Genomic DNA, 17129 nt, shown 5'->3' on the forward strand with positions numbered 1-17129 from the left:
GCAGAAACTCATGAAACAAAACTAATACCCACAGTTCTCGCGTCTTCGTTTGCGTCAGAAAGTAAAACGATAATGTGACATATTACCAGTTCCTTATCAGGGGCAAATTATTTAAAGCACACAGATGGTACAATAAAATTCGCTCCTGGTTAGGAACTCTTAAATGACACAAAAGTGGTTTACTTACCTTTTGCTGCGTCTGTCTCGATCAGCTACCGCTGCCTGACACACTGGTTGTAGCGTTAACTCCGAAGAATGGTATGATGTATCATGCAGTGTAACTTGCTGTGACAGTGCGAGAGAGAGAGAGAGAGAGAGAGAGAGAGAGAGACAAAGATATTGTTTATTACTCTGTGGCGGTCAGTGCTCACATAATTATTCTTAGGAGATAGAACTTTTGTTCTTCTTAAGAGTAAAAATTTTAGGAGAGGAGAGCCATTCTTGTGATGTAAAAATCGACACCATTGCGAGTTTTTTATTCACATTGTAAAATATACGTGTATATGGAAGGAAATCAGCTAATAGAACAAATAAAATATTGATCATTTCAAGAAGGTACGTGTTATTATACACCCAGCGATATACTGCTATTGTGATTTACTAATAAACACCAGCTTGAGAACAATTCCGACGGGAGCGTTCAGTTCTAGTGAAATAGTTCGATGTTTTCTTCGGAAAAGAAGTCACTTCATGGATCATTCAAATCCACAATAGATAGTTGCATAGCAATCAGTACCTGGACATTTCTCAGAACTGAAAGCAGAGCCCCGAAGAATATTTCTCCGTACTTTGGTTACCACTTTCAGCTCGACACGGTATCTACAGCATCTGGAGCAGATTTCTACAACAGCGGAAGCGTGTAATCGCTATCAGTTTCACACACCGCCCTGTATGTATTTACCCACAACAGTGAACATACAGTTATTCACACACATAGAAAGACAATACAAGGTGGTGTGGGGAAACATTTCAGTATAAAGGTCCTGTAGAGCTAAACAGTAGTTAGCCTAGTAGTAGTAGTGGTTAACAAAAAAATTTTTCTTTTTTTCAGAGGCGTCTTTATAATGGCTAGTAGAGAGAAGCATTCTGTATGATCTCACGAATGTGTTAGATGATGTTCCTGGCAACCCCTACTCATGTCACTAGCTGCTTAACACAAACTAACAAGTGTTGCAATTAGACGAGAAGCTTTTTATAGCTTATTTCGTAATTATTTTACTTACTCAGAAGAGTTGTGTAAGATGAGTAACAACTGGCTGTAACCTTAACTGTTAGGATTAGGACTTGAAATTACGGCAACGACACGTGTTTAACGAACAACTTTGTTCTCTGTCTGTGTGTGTTCCTTGTTCAGTGTGCGGTCCTTTTATGAATAAACACTGGTAGGACAACTGTGTACATAACATCATCTGTGGACACCAACGATATTATTTGGTGGTAAAATGTGAGTCTCAACACGCCCCCTCAATTTATACGCACCGGTATAAATCGATGAACTCGAGTCCTTAAGTTTGTGGTTCTAGGTTCGCAGTCAGGGTCCAACAACACACATCTCATGCTTCGGCGCAGGAAGGACCTTCGTCAGCACGTCTGCTACCACGTTTTCTGTTGACCGATATTCCAGTTTCAGTGGATAATCTTGCATGGCCTGGCGAATGAAGTCGTACTTTATGTGAATGTGTTTCGGCTTTGAGTGGAAAACTGTACTGTTCAATGACAACCAATCAGCTGGAAAATTGGCAAATAATCCAATGCGTGGCAGCTCCGCTAAAGCCAATTCCTTCACGAAGGTTGATAGGTGAACTGCCTCCTTTGCTGCTTTGGAGATACTCATATGCTCAGCCTCACTTGATGAGAGAGCGACTATCCTCTGATTGTGCGAACACCATGAGATTGCTGACTTGCTGACAGGAAGTCGTATACTGGTTACAACTTCATCTTGTGCATCAGAATTTCCCCAGTCAGCATCTGCAAAACCGAATATTCCCTCTTTATCCTTGATGTAGGTTAGATACCTCATGGGAACAATTGGCAAGAAACTAAGGATTCGTTTTGCTGCCTGCCAGTGAACAAGATTATGGCTGTTGTTGTATTGGCTTAGCTTGTTGACCGCATGGCATATATCAGGGCGAGTGCCAATGGCGATGTACATGAGTATCCGTTCAGGGAACTGCTCGGAGCGTTGAGTCCTATCTGATGTACTTGCAGCTGCAACATCCAGTTTGATCCTGGTCGCCAACGGGGTTCTTACGGGCTTGCAGTCATCCATTCGGAATCGGTGTAAAACTTCTCTGATGTAGCCACTTTGACACAGCGTGAGTTTGTCAACAGACTGATTTACGTCAATGCCCAGGTAGCATTTCACAGGACCAAGATCCTTGACGTCGAATCTGGCAGATAACTTGTCCTGGCTCTGCCTTGTCCTTTCCGGGTCTGATGACGAAATTATGATGTCGTCAATATAAGTGAGCAGGAAGACTTGAGAATTTCCCACACTGTCCACATATACACAAGGATCTGCACTACTGCAATCCGATTGACATCAATGTGGCGTTTAATTTGGCATGACACTGTCTGCCAGCTTGGCACAACCTGTAGATGGTTTTTGTAAGCTTGCACACTTTGTCACCAGATTATAACTTCTGGAGCATATCATGTCCCTTTTTGGCTATGTGATGGTCCTCCTCTACATCTCTCATCTTCTGTAAGAACTTGGCTAATGAGTCCGGCTGTTTCATGAAGATTTCAGTATCAATTTCACAGTTGAGGAATGCAGTGGTGATATCCAGCTGTGAGACATGCAAGTTAAACCTCACTGCCAGAGCCATGAGGAGTCTGTGGAAACATTCTCTCCAGTTGCAAGAATCGAATCATTCAAAGTCAACTCCAGGTCTATGGTTAAATCCTCGTGCAACTATTCTGGCCTTTCATCGTAGCAAGGATCCATCACTGCCGTATTTGTTTCTTAAGACAGAAAAATAATTGACTGCAGAACTGTTTGCTGGTCTGTCCACGATGTCCCAGGTTTCATTCTTGACTAGCGACTTGACTTCATCGTATATAGCGCAAAACCATTCTTGACTATCTGTACCGTTCAATGCATCCTCAACATTGCTGCTAATGCAACAGAAATCAGTGTTGATGTCATGACTTGAAACTTCTGGTGCAAGCTGTGGAGCAGATCTGACACTTGAGGAATTGCTGTCCTCGTCACATGATAAGTTATCATCTGAAATGATATCGTGTGGTAGCGAGGTGACTTCTTCTTCAAAACCGTAAAGTGGCTCTTCATCAGAGAATGATTCTGACTCGCAGCTTCTGTTGTCACTCAGGTCTCCTGGTGAAAACTCCGTGCAGATGCTTCTTCATTGGCAATGATGTTGTTCATCTACGGAGAGGTCTATATAGGTTTGCTTGGGTTCAAAACTGTTATGATCAAGGAACCTGACATCTTGTGATGTGTGTATCTTGTGGTCTTTTGGCACCCACACAAGATAGGTACTTGAACAATCTGATCCGAGAGGCAAGCAAGGAATCTTCGTAGGCTACTCAAACTTCCCCTTGTTTGGCGATTTGTCCAGGATGACGACACTTTCACCGAATATACGAATGTGTGACAGGTCTGGTTTCTTCTTCATCCACTTTTCATACGGACTTCCCCCTGAAAGTCCTTTGGTTAGCCAGCGACTTCGGATGTGGGCCGAAGCTACTAACGCAGCCAACCAAAGTGATGTTGGCTGTCCAGACTCCAGCATCATGCAGAGAGCCACTTCAACCACGGATCGGTTCCTTCGTTCAGCAACACCATTCTTTTGTCGTGTATAAGGAACTGTTCGACGTCGCTGTATTCCTGCCGCTCGGAAGATGGAGTCCATTATTCCTTGCCGTTACCTGACTGCTGAAAATCAGACTGGAATTCAAAAACTTTGGATGTAGAATCAAATCTTGCAACAATTTTGTCCATAACTTCCCCCTTGCGTCGAAGAAAGTTGACGTGACACCATCTGCTGTGCTCATATATGAAGGTTACAAAATATCTTGAACCACCTAGAGATTTTTCTCTCATTGGCCCACAGACATCTGAATGTACAAACTACAGAAGGTCACTTTTTTCATCCCGCCTGGTGAAGGGGGTGGATGCGATCTTTCCTTCAAGACATATGGTGCACTTGGTGAAGTCTGAATTTTAAGCGTGTCACATACTCAGCCTTGAGCATTCTAATCATATCTCGAGTGATGCAGAGTTCAGGTGTCCTAATCGAGCATGCCAGATTTGCGTGTCACTTTTCGTAATTTTTGTCTCGCCAACTGTACAGGCCTTTGGGCTGTTTTCATGCAAGTGAAACAGGTTACCAACTCTGAGAAAAATCGTGCAGTTATAAGGGACATTAACTTTTGTTTGCAACCACCTTAACTTTATCGTTACAGTGTATGCTGTCCACAACCTTTGTGATTGCGACTGAGATTAGACTGGTTCCGAGTTTTGTCACAAAGTGTTTTTCAGCGTAATGAAGTTGGTATCACTGGCTGAGGTTTTGATGCGTACGTCACCTTCAGTTGTCACTTGCGTAGCACTGTTGTCTGCAAGCGTTAAACTTTCTTGTGCTTTGGTTACGCTTGTGAACACTTCAGGGTCGTTACACATGCGTGATGTGCAACCACTCTCTATACACGACAAAACGTTTGGTTCACGAGACTTCGGAGTACGTTCGTTAATGGAAAAACAGCAGTGAGCTTCATCAGCTTTGTTTCTTCAAAAGGAAGCTAATTTCGCAAGCTGAAAATACTCTTCTGCTTTGTGGCCTTTCTTGTTGCGAAAACTGCACCTCAATTATGATTTTCCCGCCCTTGTTCCAAATCGGAACAAAAATCAAAACAAAAGCAGTCACTTAATGCACCTTTTGATTTGTTTACGACATGTTTAGGCCTGACCGGTTTGACAAACGTCGCAGCACTCGCATTTTCACTATCTTTCTGAACTCTCGCGTTGTTTTCTTCCAAGATTTTCACTTTTAGTGTCTCGACATCGGGTAGGTTATCACGAGATTCGACTGCACACCTAAAATTACGTAACTGTCTGGCAAACTTTAGAGCAACATTATCGACAATAAATCACCGTTTATATCGACGTCCATTGCTTGTAATTTGTCCGCTGCATCGAAGAATTGATTAAGATGCCGTGTTACATCGTCACTAGGCTGCGCCCTGTGGAGAGTAAGACGTTAGGGTAGCGCTGCTCTGCGAGCACGTCCTTTGGATGCGGAAAGTGAGTCAAGTTTGAGCCCTGCCTGGCGCGTCGTGCTGCAGTTCTTCACTCGCTTCAGTTCCGTGGCGCTGATGGACAGAGTGAGGACTGCCTTCGCCCTCCTGTCTGCAGCGCCTTCACCAGTCACTGCAGGTTGCGGCATGTCTCCAGATACATTTATTTATTTTGTTTATTTATTTATTTATTTCGTGTTCCACAGATCCATATGCGAACATATCCCTGAATATAGAACGAGTCAAGGTTTTTACAGATTATTGTTTTGTGCACAGATACATTGATCTTATCATTAGATTAAAGAAAGTGTGAAGTTTAGCATATACCCTTACATATTAGTTAAGAACAATACCCAAATTTATATATGACTGTATATTCTGTCAGATGTCCTGTATCTTAAGTTATACAGGTGTCATATACAGACATACATTAATTTGGGTATTGTATTAAGTTACACTGTACTTACTGTGTGACCTCTACAATTGATTAATCATACTCTGTAAGGTTTAAGCACACACAAGAGATTCTATGCATTTTTGGTTAGAAATTCATCAATACTGTAAAGAAAATCTGAAGCAGTTCCTTTCAGATGAATCATGTTAAAGAACTGGTTGGAAACATGCCAAAGTTTAATGTGCAATGGGAGGGCATTAACACTCTTGGTGCCACTGTACAAAACCCCCTTCTGGACCATGCTTCTCGCTTTTAGCTCATAATGGATATCCAATTTCCTTTGGGTGGTATGAGCTATTGATTTTGAATAAGTTGCTATTTTTTGAAACAAAGCACATCAGGGAAAAAATACATTGGGCAGGTGTTGTAAGGATTTGTAGAGCTCTAAACAGATCCCTGCACGAGTGCCTAGGATGTACTCCACACATAATTCTTATTGCTCACTTCTGTGCATGGTACACATTTTTTTGCTATTGGTTGATTTCCCCAAAATATTATACCATAGGCCATAAGTTGGTGAAAATAGCCAACATATGCAGTTTTTAGTGTCCTCATTTCCCTAGTGTCAGCAATGTTTGCCTTAAGAATAATTTCAGAGCTTTGCCTCTCTTGAATATGGTGGTGTCACTTCATGAAATTTTGAAGGTTGAGTCCTCCATTTTGCTATATATATGCAGACCCAAGTATTTGCTCACCCATTTTTAGGTTCATTTCATTAGTAACATTTGTGTTAGGTTGACTGTAAGGCCAATTACATTCATTTCTCTTCTAAGAAAGACAATTCGTTTCAAACCAGTTTGTCAAGTCTGCAAAAGCTTTATTTGCAACCTCATTTGATACATTCCCTGAGAGATTATTAACTGATAACATGGTGTCATCAGCAAACATGAGTATTTTCCCATATTCTGTACATAGTGCTAAGTTATTTATAAATATTAGAAAGAGCAGTGGGCCAAATACTGAGCCTTGAGGTACTCCTGCAGTAACGGAGCCCCATTCTGAAGATACCTGGCCACCATGCAGTCCTTCCACGATTACTTTCTGCTTTCTACCACACAGATAGGATTCAAGCCTCGTGCCTAAAGTTCCACCCATTCCTAGGGTGAATATGGTGACTTACACTGTCAAAAGCTTTTGACAGGTCACAAAATATTCCAACCGTCATCATATTATTATTTATGGCTTCCAAACATTGTCAACAAAGGCATGTATTGCATCCACGGTTGATACCCCTTTCCGAAAGTAAATATAACATCGTCAGCGGTAGCCAGTTTGGCTAAGATGCTCAACCATTCTGCTATGCATCAATTTCTCTATTACCTTGGAGAAAACGGAGAGTAATGAAATTGGTCGATAGTCTGTAGCCTCAGTCTTTTCTCCCTTTTTATAAATTGGTCGTACAAGCCCATATTTTAGCCTATCGGGAAAAACACCTTCTTCCAGTGATGTAAAGAAATAAGTACAGTCCTCTGCCATATTAGTAATACAATAGTATTTCAGTAACTTACTGGAAATGTTGTCAACTCCAGCAGAATTTTTACATTTTAAAGACATAATTATTTTTTTCTAGTTCTATCACTGTAGTTTTTCGAAGATGCATCTCATCTATTTTGTTAGTGAAGGTGTTATGCAAGTATTCTGTAGCTTTCTTTACAGAACCCTGGCATCCCATTTGGTTGGTGACTTTTAGGAAATGATTGTTAAAGATATTAGCCACCAATTCGGGAGCATCCACCGAAAGGCTCCCAGTTCTTATGCTAATCACTTCTTTGGCAGACAGGCTTTTCCCTGTCTCGCTTTTAACATATTTCCATATGGTTTTCATTTTGTTATTTGATTTGTCAATTTCCTTTTTTAGATACATACTTTAGATTTCTGGACCACCTTCCTTAATATCTTAAGAGTACACTTTATATTGCCCCATCACTGCAGTATTGTTAGACTGTCTGGCTGAGGCATACAACTCTCTTTTTGTTTTACATGAAATTTTGATGTCCTGGGTAATCCATGGCTTAAATGCAGAGATACATTGATTTTCTCTGACTCTTTTATTTGGAAACACCTCCTCAAAAAGATTTGATGTTAAATTAATAAATACATTAAATTTTGTGTTGACATCTACTGAGCTGAATACTTTAGAACAGTCAACTAACTGTAGCTTCTGCCCGTATGTCGCCATTGTTTCTTTATTTATTGGTCTCACATTTTTCCAGGTAGCCTTTGGTTTTCTGTTAAGAATTAAATGGGGGATTGTCAGAAGTATGACAGTCAGTCAAGTCCTAAATGGGCTGTCAGACCATGATGCTAACCTACTGTGCCTAGACTTATCAACAAACACATTATCAATTAGAGTACTGCAGTGGTCAGTTACCCTAGTGGGAAATTCAACTACTTGCATTAGAATGGAGCTGGAGCAACTAATGAGCTCTTACAATCTGTCATAACTTTCATCCAGGAAATTTACATTAAAGTCGCCTAGTATTATGACTGAAGCAATGTTATCAAAATTGTACAGAAAAAACATTTCAATCTGTTTGAGAAAGATTCCAAGATTCCCTGCAGGTGCTCTATAAATTGATAATATAACTACTGATACACTATTTGTTGCCAGTTGTATATCACACACTTCAAAGTGCTGCTCAACGCAAAATTTGCTTACATCAAGAGTACTAAATACTACATTATTTCTAACACAAATCAATGTTCCGCCCTTCTCCATGTTGGATCGGCAATATTGAGATGTTAAACTGAATCTGTCTAAGCACATCTGATTACCACAAGTGACATGATGCTCGGTGAAGCATAGTATATCTGGTTGCTTTACTAATAAACATAAATGATATTGAAAGAGAAGCTGGTCTGGTGAATTTTTTAAGTTCTCTTAGAAAATTGTGAGTGGTATAGTCTATCAGAACATTGGCCTTTCTCAAATCTGCACCATTTTTACGATTAGGCTTACTTGGTATCAGGGTATTTTCACTGTGGACATGTAGGCCTACTGTTGGTTTTTGGTAGCCTTCAATGCAGAGGAAGAGGATATAGCAGTAGTTCCGATGCTCAAACCAAGTACCCCCACGTGTCGGTCTTGATGAGTACTGCCTCGACTTGAATTCTCCATGTGTCGCAGTTATCGCGTGATAAAGTTTCCACTCCAACTGCGTGTGCAGCAGCCACGTGCTCTATATTGGTCGCGTTAACAGACTCCGTTTATACAAAAACGGAAATTCGTAAGCTGAAGTGCGGGAATAAACTAAGAGTATCGCTTTTACCGATCGCGTGATCTGGGCCCATAACCTGTTAGGATTAGGACTTGAAATTACGGCAATGACACGTGTTTAACGAACAACTTTATTCATAAAAGGGTAATTTCCAAGAATGATTGCCTATCGAAGTCGCTGTGTCCAAACGGTACATACCGAACGTGCGATCGGAAATCGATCATGCGACTCCGGTGGCGAGCGCTATGAGTATGTTTATGTTAGTCAGTACAGCAACGTCATGTACCGTTTGAACCGAGCGACTTCGGTAGGCATTCATTCTTGGAAATTACCCAAAAAAGGACCGCACACTATCTGTGTGCGTTCCTTGTTCAGAGAACACACACTGCTAGGACAACTGTGTACATAACATTTGTGGACACCAACGATATTATGTGGCGGTAAAATTTGAATCTCAACATTAACTACGAAGAATGAGTAGTAGACAGAAGCATTCTTTATGCTCTCACATAAATTTGTTAATTAGTGTTAAGATGCTTTTGTTGATGTTCATCCTATAGCCTCCTTTCAAGACACTGTCCATTTCGTTCAGCTGCTCTTCCGGGTCCTTTGCTGGTGTGTGTATGGTGCCATTGCACATTGGCAGCTATATTGGAACATCAAGCCTCACAGAGAAAAATAATTATTTGAATATTATATTTATCTTTCTTTACTGTTACGCGATAAGCAAATTAATTTTTTTTACCCATCGTGAGTGAGACTGACATCTTCATGTTCGAATACGTATGATGTGTTTGGCAATAGCGCCCTGAGAAATGAAATTTAGCCATGGCTCTTAATGAACGTAAAAGAGATTTTCTTTAACCAAGCACTCTTTTTGAAAGAGAGAAAAAATGTTCCATTTATTTGAAATGAAAGTAAGTTATGCGATAATATATGTGAGGGAAACAATTTGTGTAATGGTCTAAAAGCCCTGTTGCCATAGTTAATAAATATTCAAAAGTAAAGGTCACAGTCCAACCAATTTTAGAGTATCGTGCAAAAATCTAAATTTGTCAAGAATTTTTCAATATTTTTGCAAAATATTCGTCCCTATTACATGTTATGTGTATATTATATTCTGTACAGTTTTAATATATATTATGTGTCTTTTAGTTCCAATTTTTACATGATACTCAACGATTCAAGAGCTTTTTGAGACACTGGCTAAAAATATTTTCTCTGTATATAATTCTATATATGTACTTATACAGGGTGTTACAAAAAGGTACGCCCAAACTTTCAGGAAACATTCCTCACACACAAAGAAAGAAAAGATGTTATGTGGACATGTGTCTGGAAACGCTTACTTTCCATGTTAGAGCTCATTTTATTACTTCTCTCCAAATCACATTAATCATGGAATGGAAACACACACCAGCAGAACGTACCAGCGTGACTGCAACCACTTTGCTACAGGAAATGTTCAAAATGTTCTCTGTTAGCGAGGATACATGCATCCACCCTCCGTCGCATGGAATCGCTGATGCGCTGATGAAGCCCTGGAGAATGGCGTATTGTATCACATCCGTCCACAATACGAGCACGATGAGTCTCTACATTTGGTACCAGGGTTGCGTAGACAAGAGCTTTCATTTATGGGGGCATTTAAAAGTCAAGAGGGTCGAGGTCAGGAGAGCGTGAAGTCCACGGAATTCGTACGCTTCTCAACAACAGATTCGGTGACCGACGGATTGGTAGAGGCGGACCAACACTTCGACTGAAATGTTGTGCCTTTACAAGTACGACACATGTTCTAGCAGCACAGGTGGAGTATCCCGTATGAAATCATGTTAACGTGCTCCATTTAGCGTAGGTGGAAGAACATGGGGCCCAATCGAGACATCACCAACAATGCCTGCCCAAACGTTCACAGAAAATCTGTGTTGATGAAGTGATTGCACAATTGCGTGCGGATTCTCGTCAGCCCACACACGTTGATTGTGAAAATTTACAATTTAATCACGTTGGAATGAAGCCTCATCCGTAAAGAGAACATTTGCACTGAAATGAGGATTGACACATTGTCGGATGAAGCATTCGCAGAAGTGTACCCGTGGAGGCCAATCAGCTGCTGATAGTGCCTGCACACGCTGTACATGGTACGGAAACAACTGGTTCTCCCGTAGCACTCTCCATACAGTGACGTGGTCAACGTTACCTTGTACAGCAGCAACTTCTCTCACGCTCACATTACGGTTATCGTCAACTGCACGAAGAATTGCCTCGTCCACTGCAGGTGTTCTCGTCGTTCTAGGTCTTCCCCAGTCGCAAGTCATAGGCTGGAATGTTCCGTGCTCCCTAAGACGCCGATCAATAGATTTCCAGAACGAAGGTGTCCCGACAGGAAGACGTTCGAAGCAGTCTCGATACAAACGTACCGCGCCACGGCTATTGCCCCGTGATAATCCATAAATCAAAGGGGCATCTGCCAACTCCGCGTTTGTAAACATTGCACTGACTGCAAAACCACGTTCGTGATGAACACTAACCTGTTCATGCTACGTACTGATTGCTCTACAGTACTAGCATCAAGCACATGAGTCGCATGTCAACACAAGCACCGAAGTCAACATTACCTTCCCTCAATTGGGCCAACTGGCGGTGAATCGAGGAAGTACAGTACATACTGACGAAACTAAAATGAGCTCTAACATGGAAATTAAGCGTTTTCGGACACATGTCCACATAACATCTTTTCTTTATTTGTGTGTGAGGAAGGTTTCCTGAAAGTTTGGCCGTACCTTTTTGTAACACCCTGTATACCATATATATTAAAAAATTGCCTATGTTCGTCTAGAAAGTTTCAAAATTTTTGCTGACAGATTCACTTCAAATTTGTAAATGATAGTTTAATAAATGTTCAGACAATGTTTCCCTTTTGTGTACGATCCATAGCTGACATTCATCTGCATGTTTATTAGAGTATCGTGTACGAATTTGAAGTAAATCTTTCAAGTACTTTTGTAGATTTTTGCTAACAACATTTTGCGATTATGTAGTATATGTGTATTTACATTGAAGTACGAAAGAAACTGGTACGGGCATGCGTATTCAAATACAGAGATATGTAAACAGGCAGAATACGGCGCTGCGGTTGGCAATGTCTATATAAGACAACAAGTGTCTGTGTCAGTTGTTAGATCGGTTACTGCTGCTACAATGGCAGGTTATTAAGATTTTAGTGAGTTTGAACGTGGTGCTATAGACGGCGCACGAGCGATGGGACACAGCATCTACAAGACAGCAATGAAGTGAGGATTTTCCTGTACAACCATTTCACATATGTACTGTGAATAGCAGGAATCTGGTGAAACATCAAATCTCTGACATCGCTGCGGCCGGAAAAAGATCCTGCTAGAAAGGCACCAACGATGACTGAAGAGAATCTTTCAACGTGACAGAAGCGCAAACCTGAATTGATGCAGATTTCAATGCTGGGTCATCGACAGGTGTCAGCTTGTGAACCATTCAATGGGACATCATCAATAAGAGCTTTCAGAGCCAAAGGCTGCACAACAAAAAGCTTTATGCCTCACCTGGACCCATCAACACCGACGCTGGACTGTTGGCGAGTGAAAAAATGTTGCCTGGTTGGACGAGTCTTGTTTCAGATTGTATCAAGTGGATGGACGTGTGCAGGTATGGAGACAACCTCATGAATCCATGGACCCTGCATGTCAGCAGGGGACTGACAAACTGGTGGAGGCTCAGTAATGGTGTGGGGCAGGTGCAGATGGAGTGATATGGGACCCCTGAGATGTCTAGATACGACTCTGACAGGTGGCACATAAATAAGCATCCTGTCTGATTATATGCATCCATTAGCGTCCGGTGTGCATTCTGATGGACTTGGCCAATTCCAGCAGGACATTGCGAGCCCCCCTCCTCCCACCCCCCGACCCCACCATGTCCATAATTGCTACAGAGTGGATCCAGGAACACTCTTCTGAGTTTAAACACTTCTGCTGGCTACCAAACTCCCTGAACATGTGCTGTTCAGAAGAGATCTCCATGTCCTCACACTCTTACAGATTTGTGGACAGCCCTGCAGGATTGATGGTCTCAGTCCCCTCCAGCACTACTTCAGACATTAGTCGACTCCATGCCACATCGTATTGGAGCACTTCTGCAGGAGCCCTACACAATATTAGGTAGTGGTAACAGTTTCTTTGGCTCTTCATTGTATATAGCATGTATATTTTAAGAAATTATGTGGTGTATGGCCATAGAAACATTTATTAGAGTATCATGTAAGTATCTGAAGTACATTTGTCAATAACTTTGCAACTTTCACTATATAGTGGTATAGATTTGACATTCCACACATGATTAGAAGTTGTAAATCACGAAAATCTATAACATCACACTTGAAGAGTTCATCACATAAATAACTCTTGCCTTTTTCCTTTGTTTTTGTGATTTCAGCACACTTTGGTAGCCATCTCTAGAGTCAATATTTGCATTAATGAAATATGCCAGAAACAGCCCTAGTCCTGAGTTATTGTAGCGCAAGGATACAGTACTTCTATGAAAACAATCTGCCAGTAAGATTCAAGTGACAAATGGAGCTTTTGCCAGAAAATTTCTCACAAAGATTAACACTGTGTTCCAGACCAGGTCTCAAACCTAGGACTTTTGACTTCTACAGGCAAGGACTATCTAAGTCCGTGTCATTAGCTGCACTTACAGCCTTACTTCTGCAAGTAGCTCTTCTGAAACTTACTGGAAGATTAAAACAGCATGTCAAAGGTAGAAGATCAGCAAGAAACCCCACTGCAGAGTGAAAATTCATTCTGGAAATAGCCTTTGTCAGTTCACAAGGGCAATTTTCAGAAAAGCTGGTGAAGCGTTAATATGAATGTTTATTACACACTAAAATGTAACTGTCATGGACAGCTTAATATACTGATGAAAAAAGTAGGTTTATTGGGCTCTTCATTAACCAGTTAGATTGATGTTGTAACTTGTCATTTTGAGGCTTTGGCCAAAATACAGGGTGTTTGGACTTTCCCATTATAAGTCATAGAAGTTTGTAGAGGGGAGTCAGTACATAATATTTTGAATAGGAAGCTTTTTCTGGAAACGTACCATTTCTGTTCTGCAACAACTTCAGATATTTAACTCATCCACGTCTCCTTGAGGGACTGAATTAGACATGTTTCCTTTGGATTGCCCTAATAATTGTTCTGCAACATAAGTGATAAGTGAATATTTGTTAACCACTGTAATGGCGACTTCCGCCACCAAATGCACCAGGGTGACCAAATGTAGCAGAAAGACGCTAAATGTAGTGGATGGGTGCCAGGAGGTGCCGTATTAAAACTCGGCGAGAACTTTCCAAATGATGTATTGTTTCGAACTACGGTGTCCTCGTTCACCTCGGTCTGCGTCACAGGGCCCCGCAATGCTGAGGAAGCACCCCAGCGGCCTGTGCAACACAACGCTGTGTCGTGCCGGCCTCGGTTGCCCCGCTGAGTCCCGACGATGTCAGGATGGCTGCGCCAGCAGCCCACTCAGCGGCCACCGTCCTCGATATCTCCACGCTGCTCCACCGGGAGCCGTAGGCCGGCCCCGCAATGCTTCTTCCTCGCTGGCATAGCTCAGATCGCAGTGGCAACGAGCGCCCACTATCTGGCATCCAAATGTGTGGCCCTCGCCTCGGGAAGTCTCTGGGGTGTGTCGGATTCCTAGACGACAGCCCGCAATAGTGAGCGGAAGAGTGGCCTGCTGCTGGCTGGCTGTTGATCGGCCTCAGAGGGTCGAACCGATGACCCGCCATGGACTGGGACGCTGGCGTCCCATCTGTTGCTGTGTGTAGCCTGATGGTGTGACACGCCCTGCTGTCCAGGAGAGCTGCCACATTTGAATGACTCTCGTTAGAGGCACACAGCCAAGTATAAATAGGTGCCATTTTCTCTTTTGCCAAGTGCCCCACTTCGCGCCACGTATTCGAAACTCGCCCCATTCTGCCTGTGACATGAGCCGTGCAAACTGCTGGGTGTGCCTTCTCCGGTAGTTCTATGCCCCTGCGGCCTGTATTTGCTTTCGCAACTGCTGGTATGTGTAACCCGCTGCAATCCGGCCTGCGCCTGGCCGTAACGTGTGCTCAGAATATCACACAAAACTAACTTCCCCTATCCTAAACGGTGGTGCCACTATGAGCACATTTGTTTTTAAAAACACTCAGACATTACATGTTTACTTTACTCCAAAACAAAAGTGAACCCAGTACACTGTACATACAGAATATAATGTTTAAGTGTTAATACAGACAAATGCGCTTAAGTGATAAATGGATTATGTTTACTTTCGAACTGTTATCTAATAATTGTACTGCATGACGCTTGATTCAGTTCCTCATGCAAAAGTGGATGAGTTAAACATCTGAACTGAAACTGTCATGTCCAGAAATGTACTGTTTCTGTTCTATATGTTCCTATTCAAAACATTATGTACTCACTCTCCTCTACAAATATCGCAGTTTGCAATAGGAATTTCCAAACGCCCTGTATGTAATTCTGAGTAGAAAGTTGACATTTCTGATAATAATGAATAACAAAATGAAATAAAATTCTCAAATTATCATAAATACTGAAACAAAGTCTTTTAAAAATACAGATGGTTGGGACAGTCCTCCGTTTGCATGATGTACACTTTTAATTCACCATAAATTGTAACACAAAATAATACACATGGCAAAAATGAATTTTCTATTCCAGTTGATATTAAGTAATTGAAAACATTTGGATGGTTAACATTTAACAAATTTCAAGAAAAGTCAGATATTTTATATGTACATCATATGAAAAGATTATATTCTTTTACAAATATGCAATGTTAAAAATTTTGGACTAAGATTTTAAATAATTTGTCGCAAGAAGTTTGTTATGAAATTTTGTTGGAAACTGTAACTACATATTAAACAAAGAAGAAATGTGATCAAATTTCTAATCTTTCAACAATCAACAGAGCTGTGATTGCACGTCTCAGTACTGGCTTGGCATCTCTCAGTCTATGGATTTTGGTTACATAGTCATTGCTATTACAGCTGCTGTGAATCATTTGACAAATCATAATAAAATTGTGAATTGGTCTGAAGCAGAATTATGTTTACATCTTTAGTCAGGCATGAGGATCCAACTCATCTCCCAGCCTGAGTTAAGCTAATTAACTTATTTTCAGAGTGGCACATTTACGAAAGCAAAAGCTAGAGCTCTACTTTAGTACTTCCATTAACATAGCTAGAAAGTGCCCAGCTTTGAAATTGGCACCCCACACTTTGGATCACACCACAGCCCTAAACACTTGTTTTAGAATGCTAAAGTCAGGTTGGCACCTCACAACGAAACCACACAAAGTACAGTCACTGCATGCCACACCGATCAATAAGCAGTGCTGGTGTAGCCTGTGTATTAAAATTTGTCTATATCAAGTGATACTTGAATCTTCTGAGTACTTACAACTGTCTCTGAATAGTACTGTGCAAATGGATTGCACCAAGTTTATTACCATATAGATATGAAGATTTACTTAAGTGAACCAAGCTCCACTCGATCTGCTCCTGGAGAAAACCAAGGATCCACCATTGCACCAGTGGATGTATTTCCATCTGGCACAACACAAGGCGATGACGATGCCGGTCATAAACTAAACTAGACTCGCCTCACGCCTGCAGGGTTACTGTCTGCGCGTGTGTACACACTTTCACCACCTGTTGTTGCCAGCTGCTGTTCTTGAAATTTGTGTAACATATCCAGTGTTCCACCATAGCTGATGAACCACAGGGAACGTCTCTCACCATAATTGTTCAGTTTCAACCACAAGAGACCGAACACCTGCTGCACAACATTCGGCAACTGTTGTCGCTAATCTCTCGCCGGTCAGCACTGCCGCAAATTGCTGTGCCTGAATTGCACCCAGAACGTAGTGAGCAAGGGAATGGTCAGAATATCGGGCACAATCTGCAGAAGTGAAGGATTTGCAGCAGTGTAGAAATCTTCCGTGGCAATATGCAGGCAGATGAACAAACTATTCGTTTAGTTATGAGTGGAACAACACACAATTAGACTAAAACTGGATACTGGTGCTTCCATTTCCCTAATTAAAGACACATGTGGCAGCATTTGTAGCCCACTGCACAAAAGCCCACTTCTATT

The sequence above is a fragment of the Schistocerca serialis genome, chromosome 2, assembly GCF_023864345.2.
Source record: "Schistocerca serialis cubense isolate TAMUIC-IGC-003099 chromosome 2, iqSchSeri2.2, whole genome shotgun sequence".
Taxonomy (NCBI): Eukaryota; Metazoa; Arthropoda; class Insecta; order Orthoptera; family Acrididae; genus Schistocerca; species Schistocerca serialis.